Here is a 13,323-nt window from a genome sequence, read left to right on the forward strand (position 1 = left end):
TTAAATCAGCTTCTGTACCAGGTAACTGGCTAATGTGATGGCTAATGTGATGCCAATTTTCAAAAAAGGCTCCAGAGGTGATCCTGGCAATTATAGGCTGGTAAGCATAACTTCAGTACCAAGGAAATTGGTTGAAAGTATAGCGAAGAAGAGAATAATCAGATACATAGATGAACATGATTTGTTGGGGAAGAATCAACACAGCTTTGCAAAGGGAAATCATGCCTCACCAATCTATTAGAATTCTTTGAGGGGGGTCAACAAACATGTGGACAAGGGTGATCCAGTGGCTATATTGTACATGGACTTTCAAAATCCTTTGACAAGGTCCCTCTCTAAAGGCTCTTAAGAATAGTAAGCAGTCATGGGAGAAGAGAGAAGGTCCTCTCATGGATCAGTTGCTGGTTAAAAGATGGGAAGCAAAGGGTAGGAATGAATGTTCATGTAACCCCCAAGGAGATGCCCCAGGAATCTAGGTTTCTGTCTGCTGGCAGCTCAGGGAGAGGCACGCTGTCCCTGATAGGGAGGGGGAGCCAAGGCAAACTCAGAGGCTGCCCGGCAACCAATAGGGAGTGAGATGCCCCTCCCAGGGAGTTCAGGAAAGGGGAGAAGCCATTTTTGAGTAAGTCGGGAGCCAGCTAGGGCATGGGCAGGACTGGCTGTGTGGGGAGCTGGTAGGTCCCAGGCCTGCATGCAAGGTTCCCCCTGAGAACAAGCCTCTAGGGACCTGAAAGCAAGATCCCTCAGTTGGACTTTTCTTTCTCCACTGATGATTCCCAGTTTGTAGAGTTTTGCTGGGAAACTTCCCTAGCCAGTCTGAGTTAGCCTTCCAGCTCCCTAGGTGAGACCAGTCACCACATGGTTAGCTCTGCTCAGCCTGCTAGTTCAGGGCTGCTGCCTGCTGTGTGTGTGTCTGGACGCTGGGCTAGGAGTCTACAGTTTGGATTTTAGTACAGTTGTGTAATCTGCACCTTGAGGCCTTCACCCGTTTGTGGTGAGGGAAAATCCTGGGACTGAAGCAGCCTGATTCCTCCCTGAAGAGGATCCCTGCCAGCAGAGATCAGCCCCTCTGCAGTGACTGAGGAGTCCAGAGTCATCTCTGAACCTGAGAATCATTCATGGAGTTTGTGAGTGCACCATCTTTTAGTTAGGAAATTTGTTTTGGGGACCCCCTACTCTCTGAACTGTGTCCTCAAGCCAGGGAGTAAGGGTTTGGGGATTTTATAACCTGCTGCATATTAAACCTGTGGAGGGATTTACCACCTTCTCACGCTTGTGAGTCCTTTGGGCTCTACTGAACCGAGTCAGCCACACTGCTAAATCACTGCAGAGAAGAATTTTGTGGTCATAGGTCATCAAGGGCCCCAACAAAATACGTGTACCAACGGGACACTAATCTTACATTTGGTACATCAAGTCACGTGACTGGGGAAGGTCACAGGTATTAGCAGCGTGGGCACTGGTGAACCTAAAAATAGTGTTTTACCCTGTTATGTTATATTTGTCTCCTGTTTAATATAATTATTGTGTTGAATATATTGTATGTGTTTATGTTAGTTCTTGGAAGTCTCCAGCTATCTGGCAAGTAAGTGGGGATTACCCTGTGGTTAGAATTTTCCTCCCAAGCTGCCCTGGTGACCCTGCCAGGAAGGAGCGAGGGGGGTGGAGGCACCGTCAAATAAATTAATAGGAAAAAATAAAGAAGCTACACCCTGCTGAGTGGGTGGCGGGATCCGGAAGAACCCAGACCTATCCATCAAAGCCTGTAAGCAGATTGGAATTAAAGAAGGTAACCGCGTGGAGAGGGGGCACTACATTCAGTTTTTAGAATGTAGAGAGTTAAATAGTGATGTCCCCCAGGGATCTGTACTGCGACCAGTGCTGTTCAATTTATTAATAAATGATGTGGAAAAAAAGATAAACAGTGAGGTGTCAAAGTTTGGAGACAATACAAAATTACTCAAGATAGTTGAATCCAAAGCAGACTGCAAAAGAGTTACAAAGGGGGTCTGACAAAACTGGGCAACAAATAGCAGATGAAATTCAATGTTGATAAATGCAAAGTAATGCACGTTGGAAAACGTAATCCCACCTATGCATACAAAATGATAGGGTCTAAATTAACTTTTTCCACTCAAGAAAGAGATCTTGGAGACATTGTGAATTGTTCTCTGAAAACATCTGTTCAATATGCAGCAGCAGTCAAAAAAGCTAACAGAGTGTTAGGTAGTAAAATTTCAGGGAAGGGCATATTTCCCAGGCCCTCCTCTGTAAGTCACCATCTCATTCCATTCATAGATATGCTTCCCTGTCACCGTAAATTTGAAAACCTTTGTGGCATACACGTCAGTGCCAAGTCAGCTAGCATGGAATAAAATCTCCCTTTGCCATTCTGGAACCCCTAGAATCATGTCCTTGAGAATGTGGAATGCCTGAAGTACAGAGAATGCTTATGTAGTAAGCCACGGCGCTCCTCTCCATTCAAAGGTCTGCAATTTTAAAACCAAAAGCAATACTAAATTGTCATTTGTAATACTAAATTGTAATTGTGTAGTCTTTTCACTGTGATTCACTGATTGGAGTCCATTCTGCTTCTGGGAGCTCAGGTGATCCTCTCAGAATATACTGAAGCTCAGTTTTACAAAATATAATTTTTTGGCTTTGAGATTCCATAAGGCACTTTTGCCTATAGATACCCTGAACCTGTTTTGAAGCACTGAAATCATAATGCACTGTTTGATTTCTACTTTTACTCCCTTCAACCTCTTCCAACTTGGCCGTGCAGGCCCACTGAAGCAGGTCCTTGGGATGCAGAATTGTCACAGACCAGTCCAATCAGATGCTTTTTCATAATGAATATATGGAGGACATTCTGGACAGGGCCAACAAGCAGGTGAAGTACCAGAGGGAGAAGGGCTCATGACAAGAGGGAAGGCACAACCAGGCTGCAGAGCAAGAGGAGAGAATTTCAGCACACAAGGAGAGACGTGCAGCTCAGTTTCTGGAGCAGGAACATTGGCTGAGGGAGGATGTTAGAATCCAGCAGAAAGACCTGTTCAAGAGGCTACTGACACTTATGGCCACCAGAGTACAGGCTCCTGCTGCACCCAAACTACGTGCTGAGTTCCCTTCACAGTGCCATGTGCTGCAGACCTGGAATGTTTTGGACAATTCCATGGTTGGGTGGACCAGACAAGCAGGACTGGATAGCAGCTGGACAAGGTAAATCTGCCCCATGCAGTCCTTCACCCCTACTGCATACCTCCACCCCTGTGCTGACCCCATACTCCCTACATGCTTTCACTCTTGTGCAGCCGGGTACCCCCAGGAGTGCCTTCCCCCCACACCCCCTTCACAACAGCACCAAGTGGGTGCTATAAATGTGGAAAGAAGGGAAAGGGGTGGTAGGGGACATGCAACAGTAGGGGCTTATTTGTTGGCACTGGTTTCACTGTTCAATGTTTGGTTTATGGACTTTATTCTATTACTGGTTTTGTTGTTAGTTTATTACTGGGGTTTTGGTACGCTAATAGCGGGCTGGCAATGGTTTTATTTTTTTTTTTCAAATTCATCTTAAAAAATAAAGACTTTTATTTTACTAAGAAATGTTATTACCATTAGTGCATCACATCATATAAAGTGTATTTCAAATAATAAAGATAAACACATGATAAGGGACAACTGGTAAGTTGAATCCAATCACTATTTCTTAATACTTTTATCTACCTCAAGCCATACGCCATACTGTAAATCCACAATTCTTGCCACACATCCCTCTCCCCATTGCATAAGCAGTCATCTCATTCACAAGTACAATGCATGGGAATCAATCCCCATCACCCTCATTTCATAAGCAGTTATATTGTTCACAAGTACAGTGTATGGCAGTCAATCTCCCTCCCCCATTTTTATATGATGTGGCAGTGCCCCAGTTACTGGAAATATTGTACAAGCACATTTATAAACATACTATTCTCCCTTTTCCATTGGGCCATGCAAATCCATAATGGGGCTCACAGAGTATCCCTGATCTGTATTGCCCAGGTGCCTCCTGCGCAGCTGTGGTACGTGCACTTTCTGGTTAAGTGAACTGGTTCAGCAATCTGTTAGTGTCATAGGTCCATTCAGAGTCAAATGGCTCGCCATGGGCTTTGCAAAGATTGTTGGAGAAAACAGGAAGCCACAATAATGCAGACAGCATTGATGACACAGGAATCTAAATGGGTCTGTAAACAGCACCAACAGGATTTCAATCAGCTGAACACATATTCAGCCACCATTCTGCACAAGCTGAAAGTGTAATTAAACCTTTTTTTTTGCCAGGCAAAAGAGAGTACATGGGGTCCCCCAGACAGTAACTCCATTTAGGACAATGGCAGTTAGTGGCAATAGTGTCCCAGCCTGTCCATGAATGTAGACTTTTGATAATCAGATAACCCTGGCATCATTAACTCTTCCAGTGCAGCCCACATTGACATCCATAAATCAGCAGTTACTTCAGGAATATTGTTTATGCCCACCACTTTTGGGTAAATCACCCAAATTGTCAAACAGTGGTAGCTATGATATCTCCGAAACCTCTGTGACCGCTTTACCCAAGTTGACTTTCCAACACTGAACTGGTTAGCAATGGATTTGTAGCAGTGTGGGATAGCCAGCTTCCAAACAATTATAGACTTGCTTCCTGACCTACATGGCAGCGGCTATTTGTGTGTCCTGACACTGGAGGATGGGGGTAAGCTGCTCACAAAGCTCCAGAAATGTGGCTTTCTTCATGCAAAAGTTCTGTACCCACTGGTAGTTATCTGAAGTCTGTATGACAATGTGATCCCACAAGTCTGTGCTTGTTGCCCTGCTCCAGAAAGGCTGGTCTACGTAGGGGCCAACAGTGGCTATACCAAGAGTGACAAGGAGCATCGGCAAGTTCAAGTCTTCCATGTCTATATCCTCCTCCTCCTCCATCAGGAGTCTTTGATAGGTCAGAAAATGCCACCAGAATGTCCACCAGTGTCTCATGGATACTCTGCCTATTTGCTGAAACAGGAACAAAAACACAAGCAAGAAAAGATCTTCAAATGGTAACTCCTCCATGTTGCTGGCTGCGGTTGCTGGGACCATGTAGACCCAAAAGACAGATTGGCAGGAAGTGTTGGGAACTTTGTGGGTTGTGAAAACTTCCTGTAATGTACGGTTGTACAGTCAGGTTGTTCCACACCTCACCACAAACCAGGGGCTAGAGTGGCCACAGCTGGGAAGGCACTGGGAAGCTTGGGACATGGTGGTTTGACTTGAGTCAGTGTACTGATGAGTGGATGTTGGTGTCCCAGGTTTGGGGTCTGAGTCCAGAAATTGTAAACCTATGCTTCATGTTTTGAGGCTCTGTGTCACAGTCATAGGTAGTGGGGCCAATGACATAGCCCCACTTGATTGTCATGTCTTTAGACTAGCCAACTCCAGTGAGGAGTTGATTAAGATGTTATATGGTCCAGGGAGGCACATGGGATTTATGGGGAGAGTGGGACTACCAGAGAAGCTTCTTATTTTTCTCCGTGGAGGGTGGGGACATGACAGAAGCTTTTATTTTTCTTCCAATTCCCTCAGCATATTTGCATATCCTCCTCTGGATGGGGAGGGAATAGTAGCAGCTTCTCTTTCTCGATGAGTGACTAATTGAGCACCTATGGATGAGCATGCCATTTTGATGCTGGTTCTGCTATAGGCCATGTACACACAGATGCATATTTCATGGGCATATGCACATTCTCTCCTTGTTTGAATTAAAAATAATAGGGCAATGTTTTAAAACCAACAATCGCACCATCTTGAATACCAACCCAACATTGAACTCCCGGATCTAATAAATTCATGATTTGTACAGGCACATTGGCCATCACTTACTAAGAAGTGATGAACTTTAATTATGAAACCATAATTAATAGAATAATTTGTTTTGCGCATTTTTTAAAACCTAAAGCCAAAAGGTTGGGTCTAAAATGATTTTCAGTGTCTATTTTTAGGTGAAAGCTCCTATACACTGATGGCAAACGTCTGGTTAGAAAACAAAGTCTGGGGGACAAACCTGCAGTGGTTCCAGGAGGGACCAACAAGAACCTATTAGGTCTTTTCCATCTCTCCTCTTAATGATTCTGTAAAGAATTAGTCAATTTCGCTTTCATTGAAGGCATCTCTTGTATTATGGGAGCATTTGCGCTACACATGGTATTCTCAGCTAATTTCTCCTTCAGTCAGTCTCCTGTTATGAGAGAGGGAAAGGGCAGTCTCCTGCCTAAAGAGGCCAGGGAGGGCAGGGCAGGGAATCCCACTCCAGCTAGGGGGATCCAGCTCGCGTTTTGCTTTCTACTAGGAGGGGTAGGTCCAGCGAGAGCATAGACGAGCCTCCCTCCCAGAGGGTCTGGCCTGGGGAGAGGCTAGCCGTCCGGGGAGAGCAGCATATTTTATTCCCCAGTGCCACTGGGTATCCATATTCCGCACGGGGCTTATTTTGCTCTCCGAGCTCGCTGCTTGGAGGGACACGCCGCGCCCTAAGAGCCATGGAACTCCACTTGCTCCTCTCCAGCTGTGGCTCGCTCACCCATGCACGGATCGCCCTTTCCTGTTAGTATCCTACTGACAATGCAACAGCCTTGGTATGTATTTGGAATCAATCCCCGGAGCAGTTAACGCGCCCGAGTCGGTGGCAAAGCCCCCTTTAATGTGTGGAGCCGGTTTCCTGTCTGCTTTAGTGGGTTGGTTAAAGTATAGTAACGACTTCTTCGATAGTTCCAAAGTTTAGCTGCAACCTCCTTAGGAGAGACGTGGAAAGTGCAATCAGGGACACCCAGTCAAGCAGCTCGTAAAACTCACAACTAGTCGGTAAGCTGCCTAGGCGGTTCTCTTACGGGGCGGTAGAGCTCTGCACGGACGTTTGGGGGGGGGGGGGGAATAAAGAAATATTGGCGTGTATTTAAATGAAAGACAGTTTGTTGGCTAAGCGACTGAGACCGTCCGGGCTCTACTCGTGCTGCTGCCTTGTTTGCGCTACAGCAGCTAGCTAGAGCCTGCCTGGAAAAACCCGCCAGGCAAGCAAAGCTGCCTTAAACCTCCATGGAAGGGCAGGGAACAATTAAAGGGACACTGACCAGGAGTTTGGGCTCTAGTGTGCCTTTTAAAAAGAAAGGAACGGCCATGCAGCATCCTTTGGAGGTTGCTTTTAACGTGGGTTTGGGGGTTTTAATCTAAGTAAATCTTTTTTTCTCTCTCTCCTTTCTCTTTAAAAGCCCTGGGGCAGATTCTGGTCTGTTCATTTAGATTTACAGCAGTGTAACTCCATGGATCTGTATGGAGTCTCTCTCGATTTACATCACTGTAAGTGAAAGCCTAATTTGACCCATTGTTTGGCTCCTCTCTGCATGAAAAGATTTACAATAGTAGCCCGAGACCACCTCTGACTACTTTTCTACCTCTTGCAAAAATAAACCCCCAGGTATGCCTTGAGTAGGAGCAGGGCCAGCTGCTTATTTTTGGGGCTGGCAAGTATTTTACACTGCAAACACACACCCCATAGCACTAACTAGAAAGGGCAAGTCATTTGCCCATGTGCTCAACAAGGCCTCTCATTTTAGGAGCCCATCACAATACAGGCAACTGGAGAAGGATAGCAACTTGCCTGTAGGGCTGGTTCCAGAGATTCCTAAAAGCATGAGCATAGTGAGCCAGCCATTTGCTTATGTGGCCAGTGAGGCCCCTCACATTGAGACACTTAGAATACATGCTGAGATGGAGGGTCAGCAGGGGAACAGGCCCTCCTGCCACACTTAATTGTGAGTCACAAGAAAGTAGTTCCTATTGCTGCTGCTCCACAAACAGTTGCGGGGGAATACTGAAAATATCTCCCCTAGAAAGGTGTTTTGTTAGTAGAAAAGGAGGAAGATTGGGCCTCCCCTCAGAAGTTTGTTGCTGTTGAGTTCCAACCTGGAGAAATAAACTGAGGCAGATTGGTTGGGGACTGGATGAATTGGTAGGAGTCAGGGGGTTTGAATTGATGATGGTTTGTCAAGACTGGGGAGAGATCTGGTACAGATAGTTTACTGTGGGTCTGTTGGTCTTCAGGGAATTTGGAGGGAGTAGGGTAGTTTACTGGATAAAATTGATTGGGGCCAGGTGGCTTGTCTGAGAGGAATTGATTGGGGCCAGGTGGCTTGTTTGGGAGGGGGCAGAGGTTAGCACACTTAGAATTTACATCTCTCTACTATCTCAAAAAGACATGCTATTAAAAATGGGCCTGATTCATCCCTGGTGTAACATAGCAGAAATCAGTGGAGTTACACTGGGGATAAATTTGGCTAGTTACAAATTGACACAATCTGTGGAGGTGTTTACATTTATTACATCACTTGTATCTCTGGCTGCATAACAGCTGTTTAACTTAATGAGATACTATTCCTTTAAGGAGTAGAAGGAAGTGTGCATGTAGGCATCCAGAGCAGGGCATGAGCACGCTGATGTCACCATGCACGTGGAGTTACAAGAATCAGGCTGTGTAAACAAACTTGTCAATGGTGTTATACCAAGAATCAATTTGGCCTAATGTCTCCAATTTTAAAAATCTTAATATAAAATTAGGAAATTGTAAAACTGGACAAATATGCCCTTGTAATATGATGCATCTAAAATGCTTTTAGTAAAAACGCTGGTTAGAAGAATGACTTGTAGATTTGTGTCTTTTCAAACTTCAAAGCTAACAAAATATATATAAAAATGAAGACTTCTAATTAACAGATCTTGCCGGATGATTTCAGTAACTTTTTTTTTTTATTTAAGCTAAGATTTATTCTGGTTTTAGGAATTCTTCTATGAAATGACCCAAGCTTGTAGGTGCCACGCTCCTTCTGCTCCCAAGCAGTTTACTTCTCTGTCTGGGTGGAGCTGGAGAAGTAGCCTAGTTAGCCCTAAAGGTAACAGCAGCTGTCCCTCTATGCAGCTGAGGAGTAGCGTTGATGTGCCCTGAAGGGAATCATGTCTAGTCCTTCTCAGGCAGGAGCTCGACCATATTTTGGGTCTAAAGGATGGACTGATCATGTAAAGCAGGTAATCAAAGAATTAAATGAAAAGTGAGGTGTACAAAATAATTCTTTGACATCTGAGAGCTCTTCACAGCAAACACAAATCTTTGATCTATAATATTTTTGAAGTCTTTATTGATTGTGTGTTATTTTTGCTGGCATGTTGCTCACAACTGTGAATGTTTGTCTAAGCATTTGCATTCTAAGCTCTGGTTTTAGTCACTTACTACTTTCCAAAACACTCACCTTTCAAACTTATTTTTTCCAGGCTTAGTCTCTGCCTGAAGGTTAATTTTTTTTTTTATTGTGGTTTATTTAAAGTGGTTCAACCACTTTTTTTTTAAAGCAGAAAAACAGTTTCTCTGCAAAAACACATGCAATTTTTAAACTTTAAATATTTTTAATGCAGAACTAAAGTGGGAGAAAAAGCCTTATTTCTTAGTGGGGAACAGTTAATTCAAAAGTGCTTTGGACTATCTTAGTAATAACTGTTTGAGTGATGCCCCTTTAAAAGTTACTTTGGGCCAATAGAGCAGTTAGTACCATTTTTTAGTACAGCTTCACAACATTAGGAGCAAAGGTTGACTGTACTGAACATGGAATAAGGCAGAGCTGCACACTTCTTGTAAGAATGCACCAGGCCATGCATACAAAGTGTACACATTTTAAAATGATTTAATGCCAATATTTAAGAGGGTTTCTTTGTTCTTGTGGCACCAACTAATTGTCGTGTCTTCCAACCTTTTTATCACTAATACCTATTTAGCTAAAATTGTGAAAGGCTTTTTATAGTGTTATTTTCAAAACATTGACAAGTGTGCTTATCAGTCTCATTCACTGTGAATACTGTAAATTGTGGATTGAGGGCATAATCTTGCAAAATGCTAAGTGCCCATATCTCCTATTGAAGTCCTGCAGAATTAAAGGTGTTCAGCAGTTTGGAGGATTGAGCCAGGAATCAGGCAGCCTTGCCTTGCTCAAATAAATTTGTTAGTCTCTAAGGTGCCACAAGTACTTCTTTTCTTTTTGCCTCATCAAGGATGTGATCCTACAAGCTGCTCCACGTGGTAGAACCTTTGCACCTGGGCAGAACAGATTTCAGGATCAGGGCTTTGGTGTCTGATCTAGCATCTGCCAAAGTTATTTTTTGCCATGGATTTTATGGGAGAACGACTGGTTCTTCGGTGCACGTTGCCCACAGTGCTTCATTCATTGTGCACATAGTAAAGTCTGTAAACCATTTAATTAACCAATTTCTGCAGTTACACTATTAGAAATTTTAGGAACAAATTCAGATTTGGCTGCTTACACCAAGTCTGGTGTATTCATGGAGAATAATATGGGAAATATGATGTCATTATGTAAGTCAGTGGTGAAGCCTCATCTGGAATACTATAAAGGACTGGTCATCCCATCTCAAACAGAATATTGCAGAATTAGAAGAGGTTCGGAGAAGGGTAATGAGTATAGGTAGGGGCATGAAAAACTCATAAGAAGAGAGCCTGAACGGATTGGGATTGTTTACCTTAGGAAAAGAAACTAATGAAAGGAGACATAATAATGAATGGTACTGAGAAGGCAGATCAAGAGCTTCTGTTCTCCCTGTCTCAAACACAAGAGCAAGGGGACAGTCAATTAAATTAGAAGATAGCAAATTCAAAACTGATAAAAAGGAAAAAACTCTTCACCACCACCACTCCTGCACATAATTAGACTATGGAACTCATTGCCACATTAGGTTGAAGCCAAGGATTTAGCAAGATTTTAAAAGGGATTGGACATTGATATGGCTAACAAGAACATCCAGAGTGATACTAAATACTAACAAAAGTCTTGGAAAGGATATCAAAACCATATGCTTTGGGGCTTAAGCCAGTTGTTAACTGATAGACATTAGCTTGAGATGTAATGTGCTGGCCAATTTTCCCAAATCTGCCTACTGGGAGTGGGCAACAAGGGATGGATCACTTGATGATTACCTGTTCTGTTCATTCCCTCTGGAGCACCTGGTATTGGCCGCTGTCAGAAGACAGGATACTGGGCTAGATGGACCTTTGGTCTGACCCAGTATGGCTTTTCTTATGTACTGCAGAATTCTTACATCTTCCTCTGAAGGATCTGGTGCTGGTCACTGTTGGAGACAAAATATTGAGCTAGATGGACCTTTTGTTTGGTAAACTCCAGGATGGCAACTCCTACGGTCCTAATTCTGAATTTGGTCCATAATACTATGTACTTGGATTTTTGGTTTATATGAATGTTCCAAGGTATTTTTTCCCCATCATGCAAATCTCTGATTTTTAAAAACATATATATACATAGAAACAAAATGTAGTTTCATTAGTGCATCCAAGCATGGTAAAATTAGGGTCCTAACCTAGTCCTTGCCTTGTTTGTGATTGTTTCTGGTTATTTGCCTGGATAGTACTCATTTTTTTTCCCTTGCAGCTGTGTTTTTGAGGGGTCACTGCTCTCTTTCATGATGTCATTAAAAGACTGCTATTATTTAAAGAACCTACATCTCATAGAATATCAGGGTTGGAAGGGATCTCAGGAGATCATCTAGTCCAACCCCCTGCTCAAAGCAGGACCAATCCCCAATTTTTGCCCCAGATCCCTAAGTGACCCCCTCAAGGATTGAACTCACAATCCTGGGTTTAGCAGGCCAATACTCAAACCACTGAGCTATCCCTTCCTCCCCCCGCTACCCCCCAAAACAAGGTCCCACTGAGATTTGAACTCAGATTACTGGATTCAGAGTCCAGAGTGCTAACCATTACACCATGGAACCAGCTGTAGTTCTTTTTAAATGCTTCCCATTTCTCTTTCTCCTCGTAAAAGATCCTGTCTGAAAAACACGAGTGTTCTAAACAAACCTACTACTACTAAAATACTCTAGTATAAAGAAAGTAGTATGTGGAGGATTTTTTATTTTTTTATACTATATAAAGAATTAAAGTAAATTCAAAAATATGACTTTATGACAGTTTGCTTGTGATTTGGGGCCAAATCCAGCAACTGCTGCTCAAACAGAACTCCCATGGAACTCAATGAGAGTTTTTTGCCTAGGTAAGGACTGGAACAGGGGTGGGCAAACTTTTTGGACAAAGGGCCACATCTGGGTGGGGAAATTGCTTGCAGGGCCATGAATGTAGGGCTGGGGCTGGGGGTTGGGGTGTGGGAGGGAGTGTAGGGTGTAGGAGGGGGTGTGGTGTGCAGGAAGGAGCTCAGGGCAAGGGGTTGGGGCAGAGGAGGGGTGCGGGGTGTACAAGGGGGCTCAGGGCAGGAGGTTGTGGTGCAAGAGGGGTGCAGCAGGGGGGCTCAGGGCAGGGTGCAAGGATGCAGGGTGCAGGCAGGCGGCGTGGCAGGGGGTTGGGGTGCAGGCAGGGGGCTCAGGGAGTTGGGGTGCAGACAGGGAGTTGGGGTGCAGGAGAGGTGTGGAAGGGGGCTCAGGGAAGGGGCTTGAGGTGCAGGCAGGGGGCTCAGGGCAGGGAGTTGGGATGCGGGGCGCAGGAGGGGTTCGGGCTCCGGCCTGGAGCCACTTACCTGCAGCAGCTCTGGGATGGCAGCGGCGTGCACCGGGGCCAGGGCAGGCTGCCTGCCCAGGTTGCGGCCCTGCGCCACTCTGGAAAGTGGCCAGCACCATGTCCATGCAGCCCCTGTGGGAGGGGGCAGAGGGCTCCACGTGCTGCCCTCGCCTGCAGGTACCTCCCCCGAAGCTCCCATTAGCTGCAGTTCCCTGTTCCCAGCCCATGGGCTGTAGTTTGCCCAACCCTGGACTAGAAGAATGAGCTCTTGGTTAGTTTCATAGCATTGTTATATTTATATATGGGGCATTATTTAAATCAGTGGAATCATTCCACATTTATACCAGTATAAAGAAGAGAAGACTGTAAGTATCTGGCATTTGCTCCTAGCATAGTGCACAAGGGGAGGATATAGTTCAAACTTAAACCCTTCCCTTTTTTTCCCTTTACTTTTAATGTAAATAACAAACCAGCATCAATCTGTAGTGGTCTATTCTAGAATTGTTCTCTACAGGACCCCTCATTTCCCATTCTAGTTCCTTCTACTTCAGGCTCAAACCCTTTACTGCTCCTGGAATGGAGACAAGAGGACCCACCTGGTCTGTCTGCCAGGTGAGTCATCAGAACAGCTTTACATCTCTGTGCAAGGTCCTAAAACTGACAACTTGTTAGATTGCCCCATTATATTTGGACACTGACAAGTTAGTGTAGACATTTTGAAATTAGATTGTTTA

The 13,323-nt window shown here is 44.5% G+C and overlaps 1 protein-coding gene and 1 non-coding gene across 2 annotated transcripts in view; one reads left to right on the forward strand and one right to left on the reverse strand.

Moving 5' to 3' along the window:
- Nucleotides 1-6,414: 6,414 nt before the first annotated feature.
- The window catches only part of TET1 (tet methylcytosine dioxygenase 1), a 122,729-nt gene continuing 115,820 nt past the window's right edge, over nt 6,415-13,323 (forward strand). The window contains exon 1 of the mRNA XM_074958895.1: nt 6,415-6,647. The gene's annotated coding sequence lies outside the window, so the exon portion shown is untranslated. The remainder of the gene's footprint in view (nt 6,648-13,323) is intronic.
- Nucleotides 11,782-11,853, reverse strand: TRNAQ-CUG (transfer RNA glutamine (anticodon CUG)). Its single transcript has one exon. It is a non-coding gene; the product is annotated as a tRNA-Gln (tRNA).

This window comes from Natator depressus, chromosome 7, assembly GCF_965152275.1.
Source record: "Natator depressus isolate rNatDep1 chromosome 7, rNatDep2.hap1, whole genome shotgun sequence".
NCBI lineage: Eukaryota > Metazoa > Chordata > Testudines > Cheloniidae > Natator > Natator depressus.